General features: G+C 46.6%; 1 long non-coding RNA gene across 1 annotated transcript; it reads right to left on the bottom strand.

The window, feature by feature from the left end:
- On the bottom strand, positions 1-3,120 carry LOC134201199 (uncharacterized). The gene is made up of 2 exons (XR_009976404.1): positions 2,374-3,120; positions 1-1,885 (listed from the first exon to the last, which is right to left on the bottom strand). It is a non-coding gene; the product is annotated as an uncharacterized LOC134201199 (long non-coding RNA).
- Between the last annotated feature and the right edge of the window lie 9,549 nt (positions 3,121-12,669).

The raw sequence follows: 12,669 nt of genomic DNA, 5'->3' as shown, positions 1-12,669 counted from the left end.
TTCAAATTCAAAATCATTTATTTCAACTTGGATGTCATCAAAAACACACTTGTTGAATATCAAAATGTAAAAGAAAATGTTAACTCTACCACCGGTTCCAAAAAAAGCCACAGTCCTGAGAAGAACCGGCGAAACAAACTCAGCGGGCTTTTTTTTTTTTAAACAAGAAAACATATTTACAGTATACGAAAAAACAATTAAAAAAAATACAATTCAAATAAATAATAATAATAATGAAAAATGAAAAGGCCAGGAGCGAACGCCTCATTCCCATGTAGTGCCATTTAGTAAAAAATCCTTAACTTTATAATATGCCTTGTTGCACAAACGTTCCTCGACAGTTTTCTTAAATCTATGAACAGGTAGTAGTTGAACGTTTTGTGGGATCTTGTTGAAAAGTTGTACACCCAGCCCCCTGAAAGAGTTGCTTATTTTCTTAATTCGAGCCGCCGGCAACGCAAGCCTATGTTTGTTCCTAGTGTTCACATTATGCAAATCGCAGACTCTTCTAAAATGTTTTTACGCACGTACAATAAATTTTCAAAAATGTATTGGGACGCTAAAGTTAGAATTTTGATTTCCTTAAACTTGTCCCTCAAGGATTCCCTCGGGTGCATATTATAAATAGCACGAATAGCCCTCTTCTGCAGGATGAAAATCGTTTCAACATCGGCAGCATTGCCCCATAGCAAAATGCCATAGGACATAACACTTTGAAAATAACTGAAATAAACTAGACGTGCCGTATCTTCATCAGTATACGTTCGTATTTTTTTTACCGCAAAAGCTGCAGAACTAAGTCTATTCGCTAACTTGCATATGTGAAGACCCCACTGCAGCCTGGAATCAACTGTTATACCAAGAAAAACTGTCGAATCAACAAGCTCCAGTGTCTCTCCACTTACAATGATATTAGTGTCTACTTGTCTAACATTAGGTGTGGTAAATTTTATACATTTTGTTTTTTTGTTATTTAATAACAGATTATTAACACTAAACCAATTTACCACGCGCGAGATAGCATCATTCACATCGTCATAATCTTCCAATTGTCGTTTAATTTTAAACAATAAGGATGTATCATCAGCGAATAATACGACCTCGTGACGGGTTTCAATAAACTTTGGTAAATCATTGATATACACAAGAAATAAGAAGGGACCCAATATGGAACCCTGAGGAACACCCATATTAAGTAAGACACCGGAAGATCTCTTTCCTTTAACGTCTACCTTTGGATTCTTCCGGATAAATAAGATTTAATAAGTAATTATCCTTCCTGCATACATATTTATTGTATTTTTTTTTTATACTCTAACAAGGGGTGATATTACATTTGCAATTTCTGGCAGTTTGTTGAAAAATATATTGCTTGCTTGACTTACATATATATCGAAATCATCAGCCAATTGAGAGAATGTTCTATTTAATTTTATTCTCATCAAACATAATATAATATTTTGTTCAGAAACATTTGTATGTTTCTCAATCAAGCCTATTATGAAATATAATTCTTGTGGAAGACCAATATATAAACGTGGTTTATTTTTCACTTTAGATAAAGTTGTTAACACATTCATTTTTTCAACTTTTTTAGTCTTCTTGAGAGCTATAGTCTGAAGTGCACAAGTCTTTGATGGAGTGGAGATATAGAGAGATAACTCATAGTCAACAGTTGATCCTTCTGTTGCTGGTGCATTTGACTCATCACTGTCAAATTTGTCCTCAGGAACAACAGTTTTATTTTTGCTGGTTCTGATTGTTTACTTGTACTTGCTTCAGATATATTAAGGGGTGATGTGGCAATACACACTTGCCTTTGTGTTCCTGTGCTGGAGCTAGTTGGATAGCTTTGTCATTACTACACCTATTTTCAAGTGGACATCTGGAAATATGAAATAATGTTAGCAATTTCTAGATACCCAACAAACTTATAGTTTGTAAATATATAGGATTATATGTGTACTGTAGTAGTAGTAGTATGTAACTTCCTAGTCATCATCATCAGCCCATATAATATATTCCCTTGCTGGACACTGGGCTCCACTACCATTGAGAGGGTTTTTAGGCCTTAGTCCACCACGCTTGCCTAGTGCTGGTTGGTGGATTACACACCTAAGAAAATCCTAAGAACATTTAGGTGTGCAGGTTTCATCACAATGTTTTCCTTCACTGTTAAAGTAAGTAAGTGATATTACACTGTGATAAATTTTCATTATCACAAACTTCCTAGTACCTTATGTAATAGGAACTGAGGTCCACTTGCCCATTTTAGCTACTTCCACTAACTAACAAACTATTATCCTTTTTTCTGATATTGTTATTTGATTATAAGATCTGTGAGTGTTACTAATTAGTGACAGTTACACCTACCTTGACTACAAGATGGCAAAGGTATGATAATATAACACATCTCATTTTTAGTCGTCTCTTCAATCTCCTTGACAATAGTGAGTCTTTTTCGTTTCACAAATGCAGGCCGGGGTTCACTTTGAGTGAATTTTCGTTTTCTATCTGCCCGACAATCGAATTTGGATGGTAAACAGTTTGGTTTCATTCAAATTCATTTGATGGAGCCCATTATCTTGTATTGCATATAATTCTCCATGTCGTTTTCCAGCTAAAACATGAAATAATTTTCCAACACTTTCAATACATAACCTATAAAAAAAAATTTAAACGTTATTTTACTAATGTTAGGAATATAATTTCGACTGTGTAAAAAAGTTATTATAATGTATACCTACATTATCTCTTGAAAGATAAATAATGAACATATTTACTTATTTGTTTATATTACCTATGTGAACTCCCTATCTTTTTTATACCTTCATAACGATAAGTAGGAGGATGGAAAAAATGTATTTGGTCTAACTTTACGCCAATGCACATTATTTCATTTATTTATTTTTGAATTTTTTTAATTAAACTGTATACCAATTAATTACTCCTTCAGGATTTATATTTGTTTTTTTTTTCACGATTAAAACTGCGTAGAAAGTTTAGGCATTATAGTTGACGCATGCGCAGTACACATATTTTGCATACATTTATTCAACTAATAAAAATAGTAAATTAAACAAAAAACGAGTAATTTCGTAAGAGAACAAACGTGTTTTATATAAGAACAATCGAAAATGAATATTTATGAGTCATTAAGGATGAAAAAATATTAAAAATTGCATTAGGGGGGCTAACTTGTAGGTATATTTTAAAATATTTTTTTTAAATAAATAAATGCAGAACAAACAATTATTAACAGTGAACAATCAAGAACAAATGATAAACAAACGAATTAATTACCTAAAATTGAGCAAGCTGCTCCTGTATCCAGCAAACCAGATGCTTCTAAATCATTAAACTTAATATTTAAAAATAGCCTGATATCATCATTATTATAAGGCAGGACTTCTGCATTTTTATTCTTGCAAAAGCCTTGCTTTACAAGTTTTTTGGATGGCAGTTAGGACAATTTGAAACTTTACAACCTTTCTTGCCACACTTGTAACATACTAACGTTTTATCAGAACATTTATTAGTAGTTTGTGTATATAGACCGCACTTCAAACATTTTGAATTTTTTGTTAAAGGGTCAGGTTGAGATGGTTGTGGTTTTAAATTTTCTATTTTATGCTTACCACGTGGCAAGGAGGTGTTCATGTCCGACGTTAATGAAAAATTTATGTTAATCTCTTAAGGAGTGATATCTATCAATGCAAGGTCTTTGATGTATTCAGGTCGAATGTTATGAAGTAAAATTTCTAATTTTTGTTCTTCAGAGAGGTCACGATTAAGTCTAGAAAACATCTGTTGCATTACAGATAAATACGCGACAATTGACTCATTTTTAAATTGAGAACGATTTCTAATTTCGTTCATTAACTTATAATCGTAATCAGGTGTATCAAAATCATTAATTAATTCGCTAAAAAGATCATTCAAGCTTTTAAAATTTGAATGATTGGCCCTAAACCAAAATAAAGGTGCTTTTTCTAAGAGATCCGGGAATCCGTATAATAATTGTTTCTCACTAACATTTCTTGATAATTGTAACTCTTTTACACGTTCTAAAAATGCTCTTATACACGTTGTGCCATCATATTTGATGTTAAAGGAATTAAAATTTGTTAGCCTTTCATTAAATTGAATGGGATGACTGGTACCATCCACATCATGAGGACAGCCCGAAGTATGTGGCTTTGTAGGACTAGCACAAGTCTGTAGCTCAGATTCGGAGTCAGTACCTCCACCTTCATCATCACTAAGAGCCGCAAGCAGCCTAACCAACCTGGACTTTAATTTCATACACGCCACGCTCACATCCTTCATTCTTTCAATTCTATCTAAAAGGTATGTGGACCTAGCTTTAATGCGTGTGTTTCGTTGTGTTGAGGGTACCTCAGTCGCAAGTAGCGTCTCCAGCTCGGTGACCTTGGTAGTGACGGTCGACACGTCATCCACAACCTCGCCCGCATCCAGCTTCAGGCTGCCTCGTCTGTGAAGACGGAGCGCCTGCCGCAGCTGCTGGCGTCATTCCGATAGAGGCACCCGTCACGCGCGGACGTGCTCATCGACCACTCGATCGCCCGACCTTTGTTCGCCTGGCTTTTGTTAGCCCGGCCATTGTTCGCGCGGCCTGTGTTCGTGGTACATCTGCCGACCAAGTGTTTTTCCCGGAAGTTTTTATTTGTTTGGTTTCCTTTTGTTATTTCTGTGTTCGTGGTACATCTGCCGACAAACTGTCTTCCTGGAAGTGTTTAATTGTTTTGTTTCTTTTTGTTATTTCCGTTTTGTTGTGATTTTTCTTTGTCCTGCAGTAATCGTGCCGCATCGCCACCTGTGTTCAATAGAACCGCTCAGGTCCGAGAAGTTGGGGCCTCGCCGCAAGGCGAGTGTTTTCTAAGACCCAGGGTAGCCCCACCTGGGCACGTAGACATCATGGACGCTGTATTTGCGGAATTTCTCCGGCTTCGCTACCCAAAGCTCACTTCCGAGTTTCAGGCCTTCAAGGCCGATCACACTGCGAGCCCTCTCGTGGACTCCACCGAGCTCGCTGCTCCTGCGTCGCCTGTACCTGCGTGCAAAGCTTCTGCATCGAGCACCGCAGCCTCCGTCGTGCCTGCCGTTCCCGCGTCGCCTATACTGGCGAGTAAAACTGCTGCGTCGTCCGCCGTGGTCACCGTTCCAGCAGCGCGATCATCCGCGGCCTCCGTCGCGCCGTCCAAAACACCTACTCGTAGGTCATCTGCGCCCGCCTCCTCGTCCTCCGACTCTGACTCGGAGATGGAGGTCGACCTCGCTCCCGCCTCATCGACGGATGGATTCACCCTGGTGCAAAAGGGTAAGAAGCGTGCCGCGGAGTCTCGAGCTCCCGCGGCCGCTAAAATTAGCAAAGCCGCGAACGCGTCGCGCCCCCGCCCTCAGACTCCCGTTGCGCCTCCAGCCCGTGCCACTCCGTCACCGCGTCCGGTGGCACAAAATAAAGCCCAGACCCCTCCCCCGGTAATCCTTCAAGAGAAGGCAGCTTGGGAACGAGTTTCCCTGGCCCTTAAGGCCAAAAATATCAATTTCACGAATGCCCGTAACCTCGCGAACGGCATTCAAATTAAGGTTCGAACGTCCGACGACCATAGGGCCCTCTCTTCTTACCTCCGTAAGGAGCGTATAAGTTTCCACACATATACGCTCCAGGAGGAGCGCGAACTCCGTGCCGTTATACGTGGCATCCCTAAAGAGTTGGATGCCGAGCTCGTCAAGGCCGACCTTCTCGAACAAGGCCTACCGGTTAACTCCGTACACCGCATGCACACAGGCCGCGGAAGGGAGCCATATAATATGGTCCTCGTCGCCCTCCAGCCTACCCCCGAGGGTAAGCAAATATTCAACATCCGAACGGTCTGTAGCCTTTCCGGACCGCTGCCGTACATGAACACGGCTACAACTCCCTCCTCCGCGATTCGTCCCGCCCCCGCGACTCGTCCCTCTCCCGCGACTTGCCCTCCGACCGCGTCCGACAATCTCGCTTTAGCGATTGACTTCTTTCAGTCGATCAACTTTGAGCGCGTTAACGCTTTGGGCGACGCCATTCGCTCTGCCTCCACTGCACAACACTTTATCGCCGTTGTGCAAGAATACGCCGACGTATACGCGTCATTAAATACGTACGTCCTCCCCTCACTCCGCCGGTAATCAATGGCGTATATAAGTAGAATAAAGCCCCTATCCGTAACGATAGGATTTTTTAACGCGTACGGTCTCGCAAATCAGCGTGATCAGGTTTCTGACTTTTTGCGTGACCATCAAATTGATATCTTTTTAGTGCAGGAGACCCTACTTAAGCCCGCGCGCCGTGACCCTAAAATCGCGAACTATAACATGGTCAGGAACGACAGGCTCTCTGCTCGTGGTGGTGGTACCGTCATTTACTATAGAAGAGCCCTGCATTGCGTCCCACTCGATCCTCCCGCGCTCGCTAATATCGAAGCATCAGTGTGCCGAATCTCACTGACGGGACACGCGCCGATCGTTATCGCGTCCGTTTATCTTCCACCGGATAAGATCGTTCTAAGCAGTGATATCGAGGCGCTGCTCGGCATGGGGAGCTCTGTCATTCTGGCGGGCGACCTAAATTGTAAACACATCAGGTGGAACTCACACACCACAACCCCGAATGGCAGGCGGCTTGACGCGTTAGTCGATAATCTCGCCTTCGATATCGTCGCTCCGCTAATCCCGACTCACTACCCGCTAAATATCGCGCATCGCCCGGATATACTCGACATAGCGTTATTAAAAAACGTAACTCTGCGCTTACACTCGATCGAAGTAGTTTCAGAGTTAGATTCAGACCACCGTCCCGTCGTTATGAAGCTCGGTCGCGCTCCCGATTCCGTTCCCGTCACGAGGACTGTGGTGGATTGGCACACGCTGGGCATCAGCCTGGCTGAATCTGATCCACCATCGCTACCGCTTAGCCCGGACTCTACCCCGTCTCCTCAGGATACCGCTGAAGCCATAGACATCTTAACGTCACACATCACCTCGACATTAGATAGGTCATCGAAACAAGTTGTAGCGGAGGACTTCCTTCACCGCTTCAAATTGTCCGACGATATTAGGGAACTCCTTAGAGCTAAGAACGCCTCGATACGCGCCTACGACAGGTATCCTACCGCGGAAAATCGTATTCGAATGCGTGCCCTACAACGCGACGTAAAGTCTCGCATCGCCGAAGTCCGAGATGCCAGATGGTCTGATTTCTTAGAAGGACTCGCGCCCTCCCAAAGGTCTTACTACCGCTTAGCTCGTACTCTCAAATCGGATACGGTAGTAACTATGCCCCCCCTCGTAGGCCCCTCAGGCCGACTCACGGCGTTCGATGATGACGAAAAAGCAGAGCTGCTGGCCGATACATTGCAAACCCAGTGCACGCCCAGCACTCAATCCGTGGACCCTGTGCATGTAGAATTAGTAGACAGTGAGGTAGAACGCAGAGCCTCCTTGCCACCCTCTGATGCGTTACCACCCGTCACCCCGATGGAAGTTAAAGACTTGATCAAAGACCTACGTCCTCGCAAGGCTCCCGGTTCCGACGGTATATCCAACCGCGTTATTAAACTTCTACCCGTCCAACTCATCGTGATGTTGGCATCTATTTTCAATGCCGCTATGGCGAACTGTATCTTTCCCGCGGTGTGGAAAGAAGCGGACGTTATCGGCATACATAAACCCGGTAAACCAAAAAATCATCCGACGAGCTACCGCCCGATTAGCCTCCTCATGTCTCTAGGCAAACTGTATGAGCGTCTGCTCTACAAACGTCTCAGAGACTTCGTCTCATCCAAGGGCATTCTCATCGATGAACAATTCGGATTCCGTACAAATCACTCATGCGTTCAACAGGTGCACCGCCTCACGGAACACATTCTTGTGGAGCTTAACCGACCAAAACCGTTATACACGGGAGCTCTCTTCTTCGACGTCGCAAAAGCGTTCGACAAAGTCTGGCACAACGGTTTGATTTTCAAACTATTCAACATGGGTGTGCCGGATAGTCTCGTGCTCATCATACGGGACTTCTTGTCGAACCGCTCTTTTCGATATCGAGTCGAGGGAACCCGCTCCTCCCCACGACCTCTCACAGCTGGAGTCCCGCAAGGCTCTGTCCTCTCACCCCTCCTATTTAGCTTATTCGTTAACGATATTCCCCGGTCGCCGCCGACCCATTTAGCTTTATTCGCCGACGACACGACTGTTTACTATTCCAGTAGAAACAAGTCCCTAATCGCGAAGAAGCTTCAGAGCGCAGCCCTAGCCCTAGGACAGTGGTTCCGAAAATGGCGCATAGACATCAACCCAGCGAAAAGTACTGCGGTGCTCTTTCAGAGGGGAAGCTCCACACGGATTTCCTCCCGTATTAGGAGGAGGAATCTCACACCCCCGATTACTCTCTTTAGTCAATCCATACCCTGGGCCAGGAAGGTCAAGTACCTGGGCGTTACCCTGGATGCATCGATGACATTCCGCCCGCATATAAAATCAGTCCGTGACCGTGCCGCGTTTAGTGCTCATCATACGAGACTACTTGTCGAACCGTTCGTTCCGATATCGAGTCGAGGGAACGCGTTCCCGGCCCCGTCACGTCACAGCCGGAGTCCCGCAAGGCTCCGCCCTCTCCCCGTTACTATTCAGTTTGTATATCAACGATATACCCCGGTCTCCGGAGACCCATCTGGCGCTCCTCGCCGATGACACCGCCATCTACTACTCGTGTAGGAAGAAGGCGTTGCTTCATCGACGACTTCAGACCGCAGCTACCACCATGGGACAGTGGTTCCGGAAGTGGCGCATCGACATTAACCCCACGAAAAGCACAGCGGTGCTCTTCAAAAGGGGTCGCCCTCCGAACACCACGCTGAGCATCCCTCTCCCGACTAGGCGCGTCAACACCCCCGCCCCCGCCGTTCGCCCAATCACGATGTACGACCAGCCCATACCGTGGGCCCCGAAGGTCAAATATTTAGGCGTCACCCTCGACAGTAGGATGACATTCCGCCCCCACATCAAGACGGTACGCGATCGTGCCGCCTTCATCCTAGGACGTCTCTACCCGATGATATGTAGGCGAAGTAAAATGTCCCTTAGAAATAAGGTGACACTCTACAAAACTTGCATACGCCCCGTCATGACCTATGCAAGTGTAGTGTTCGCTCACGCGGCCCGCATACACTTAAAATCCTTTCAAATTATTCAATCCCGTTTTTGCAGGATAGCCGTCGGAGCCCCGTGGTTCGTCAGGAACGTCGACCTCCATGACGACCTGGACTTAGAGTCCATCAGTAAGTATCTTCAGTCGGCGTCCATGCGCCACTTCGATAAAGCGGCACGACACGAGAACCCTCTCATCGTGGCCGCCGGTAACTACATTCCCGATCCTGCGGACAGAATGGAAAGCAGTCGACGTCGCCCTAAACACGTCATCTCGGATCCTCCTGATCCACTAACGGTGCTTTTAGGTACTTCAAGCACCGGTCACCGTTCTCGTCGAACCCGTCGCTTGCGACGAAGGGCTCGACGAGTAAATTAACTCTCAGACACAGCCCACTGAGTTTCTCGCCGGATCTTCTCAGTGGGTCGCGTTTCCGATCCGGTGGTAGATTCTGCGAAGCACGACTCTTGCTAGGGTTCGTGTTAGCAACATCGTCAGGTTTGAGCCCCGTGAGCTCACCTACTAAAGTTAGGGTTACGCTGAAATAGCCGCTAGGGCTATCAGCTTAGGTAGGAAAAAAAAAAAAAAAAAAAAAAAGCCGCGTTTATTCTCGGTAGACTCTACCCCATGATTTGTAAGCGGAGTAAAATGTCCCTTCGGAACAAGGTGACACTTTACAAAACTTGCATAAAGCCCGTCATGACTTACGCGAGTGTGGTGTTCGCTCACGCGGCCCGCACGCACATAGACACCCTTCAATCTCTACAATCCCTTTTTTGCAGGTTAGCCGTCGGAGCTCCGTGGTTCGTGAGGAACGTTGACCTACACGACGACCTGGGCCTCGAATCTATACAGAAATACATGAAGTCAGCGTCGGAACGGTACTTCGATAAGGCTATGCGTCATGATAATCGCCTTATCGTAGCCGCCGCTGATTACTCCCCGAATCCTGATCATGCAGGAGCCAGTCACCGTCGACGCCCTAGACACGTCCTTACGGATCCATCAGATCCAATAACCTTCGCACTAGACGCCTTCAGCTCTAGGAGCAGGCTTAGGGACCTCGGTAACCGTACTCGTCGAACTCGACAAAGAGTTCGCCGTGCAACCTAACCCATGAATCAGCTCGCTGAGTTTCTCGCCGGATCTTCTCAGCGGGTCGCGATTCCGATCCGGTAGTAAATTCATTCGCGAAGCAGCTACTCTTGAGTTGTTAGGTCTCCTCCGGAGGCGCTCGGGTAGCTGTTAGCAAATCCCACCCCTCCTGGCTGAGCCTTTGCTCGCCCACCTGTCCTGGTGAAACTGGAAAGGCCTCCGGGCCACCAGTAATCCTTCAATCATAAAAAAAAAAAAAAAAAAAGCTGCTGGCGAAGCGCGTCCCTGGTCGCATCGGGATCGCTGAAGATGCCAAAGATTGACAGCTCAAATAACAATTCATCTTTATTAAGATGTGCTGTCGGGATGTTCATTGCAACTTAAAAGTGGATTTAACTTACACTTACAAGGAAAAAAAAAAGTGTATATACCTAGTCAGGTCATAAGTATTGTCACACAGTAAAAACTTTTCTTTTAGAATGCTGGCCACAAAAAAGTTTATTGAATTCGAATTTCGAATTGTTCATGAAAATAAAAATGTATACTTTTAGAATTTTACTCATTTTTAAATATGGAGTGGACGCTTAAAGAATACCGTGTTGCAGTTATTGCGTTGCATCGTTGCGGTTACGCGCCAATTCAAATTTTTCACATACTGAAAAATTTGAATATAACCAAAAGATTCGTAGCAGCAATTCGAGGCGAGGAGGGAACCGTCCCGACTCGAGGCACGCTTCAAAAAGCCCCCCGAGCCGGTCCCCTAGGGCCTCGAAGGCCAAGTTCCAGACCCAGCCGTGAACGCCGTCAGGGCCGGGGGCCGCGTCCTTCACTCTCATTTTGGATACGGCCGCATGGATCTCCACCCCCGTGATAGGAGGAGGGGCACTTCGGCAGCGGGAACGCTAGAACGACGCGGGGGCGTGCCCCACGTGGCGTCCATCTGCGGGGGGCTCAAAGCTCCCCTCGCTGCCGGCGGGAAGAGTGCCGCAACAATATCCCGCAGCTGCCGAGGCTGGAGCCGCTCGGTCACCAGGAGCGCCCACGGCTGCAGTTTCCTTCAAACCATCTTGTATGGGCGCCCCCCATGGGATCATCGTCGAGCAACTCCAGGAGTCTTCATGCTCTGCTTCTTGGCCTCGCCGATGGCCAGCTGCAACGCCGTTTGCTTTTGACGACAGTCAGCGTGCAGCCGAGCCGCCGTCTCCGCGAACGTAGCGTCGCGACAACGGCGGTGGCGTGCGCTCCCTCACGCTCTCCTCACGGAGTCTTGCGATCTCGGGCGACCACCAGAAGGCACCCCACGACATAATATGAAAGTTTTTTTTTTTTCCTACCTAAGCTGAAAGCCTTATGAGACTATGTCAGCGTAGCCTAACAAGTAGGCGAGCCCACGGGGCTCAAGCCTGAGAACGTTGCTAACACTAACCCTAGCAAAAGCCGTGCTTCGCAGAATCTACCACCGGATCGGAAACGCGACCCACTGAGAAGATCCGGCGAGAAACTCAGTGGGCTGTCTGTGGGTTAATTTTTACTCGTTGGGCCCTTCGTCGCAAGCGACGGGTTCGACGAGAACGATGACCGGTGCTTGAGGTACCTAAAAGCACAGTTTGTGGATCGCGAGGATCCGGAATGACGTGTTTAGGGCGACGTAGACTTTTTACCATTCGGTCTGCAGGATCAGGTATGTAGTTACCGGCGATCACGAAGGTTTTAGTGTCGTGTCGCTTTCTTGAAATGGCGCACGTTTAACTCCAGGTCGTCGTGAAGATCAAAGTTTCTCACAAACTACTGTGCTCCGACGGCTATCTTGCAATATTTTTCTTCCTATCTTTGAAGAAACCTACTACTTACTACCTACCACGGTATGAATGTTCGTCCGCTTAATGACCGGCTAGTCTAACGTACGCGACACGGCTTCGTAAACGTCAGAGTGACGGCGCGCGGCGTCGAGCCTCTGTTCATGGGTTGTCGATCTGCTGATCGCGTCCGCGAGCGATCACAGTCGGTCGAAGTCAACCGCGCGAATGAAGTTTAATACGGAGGAATAGTCAACGACGACAGAGGGTTGCGGCGGCTGGTACGCGGGGAGAGCGAGGGCAGAGGTTCAGATGTCATACCTGGCCCCGTGGACGGCAGCGGTTTTGCCCGCGTTGAGACGGTGGGCACCGCAACCGGTACGGAGACTGGTTTTGGCACACGAGGCGCCGAAGTCCTTGTGCCGACGGTTCTCGGGGCCGTACAATTCGAGAGGCTCTTCCGTGGAGCCTTAGGGCATCCGCGGTAGTTGGCCGTGTGCCCTTGCTGTTGGCAAAGGACACAACTAGGGGGTTCGATCGCGGTATCTTTAATACGAGAACATTGAGCGG

This window comes from Bombyx mori, chromosome 24 (assembly GCF_030269925.1).
Source record: "Bombyx mori chromosome 24, ASM3026992v2".
Lineage (NCBI taxonomy): Eukaryota > Metazoa > Arthropoda > Insecta > Lepidoptera > Bombycidae > Bombyx > Bombyx mori.
Note: the sequence above shows the minus strand (reverse complement) of the source record. Positions and strands in the feature narration are given on the sequence as shown.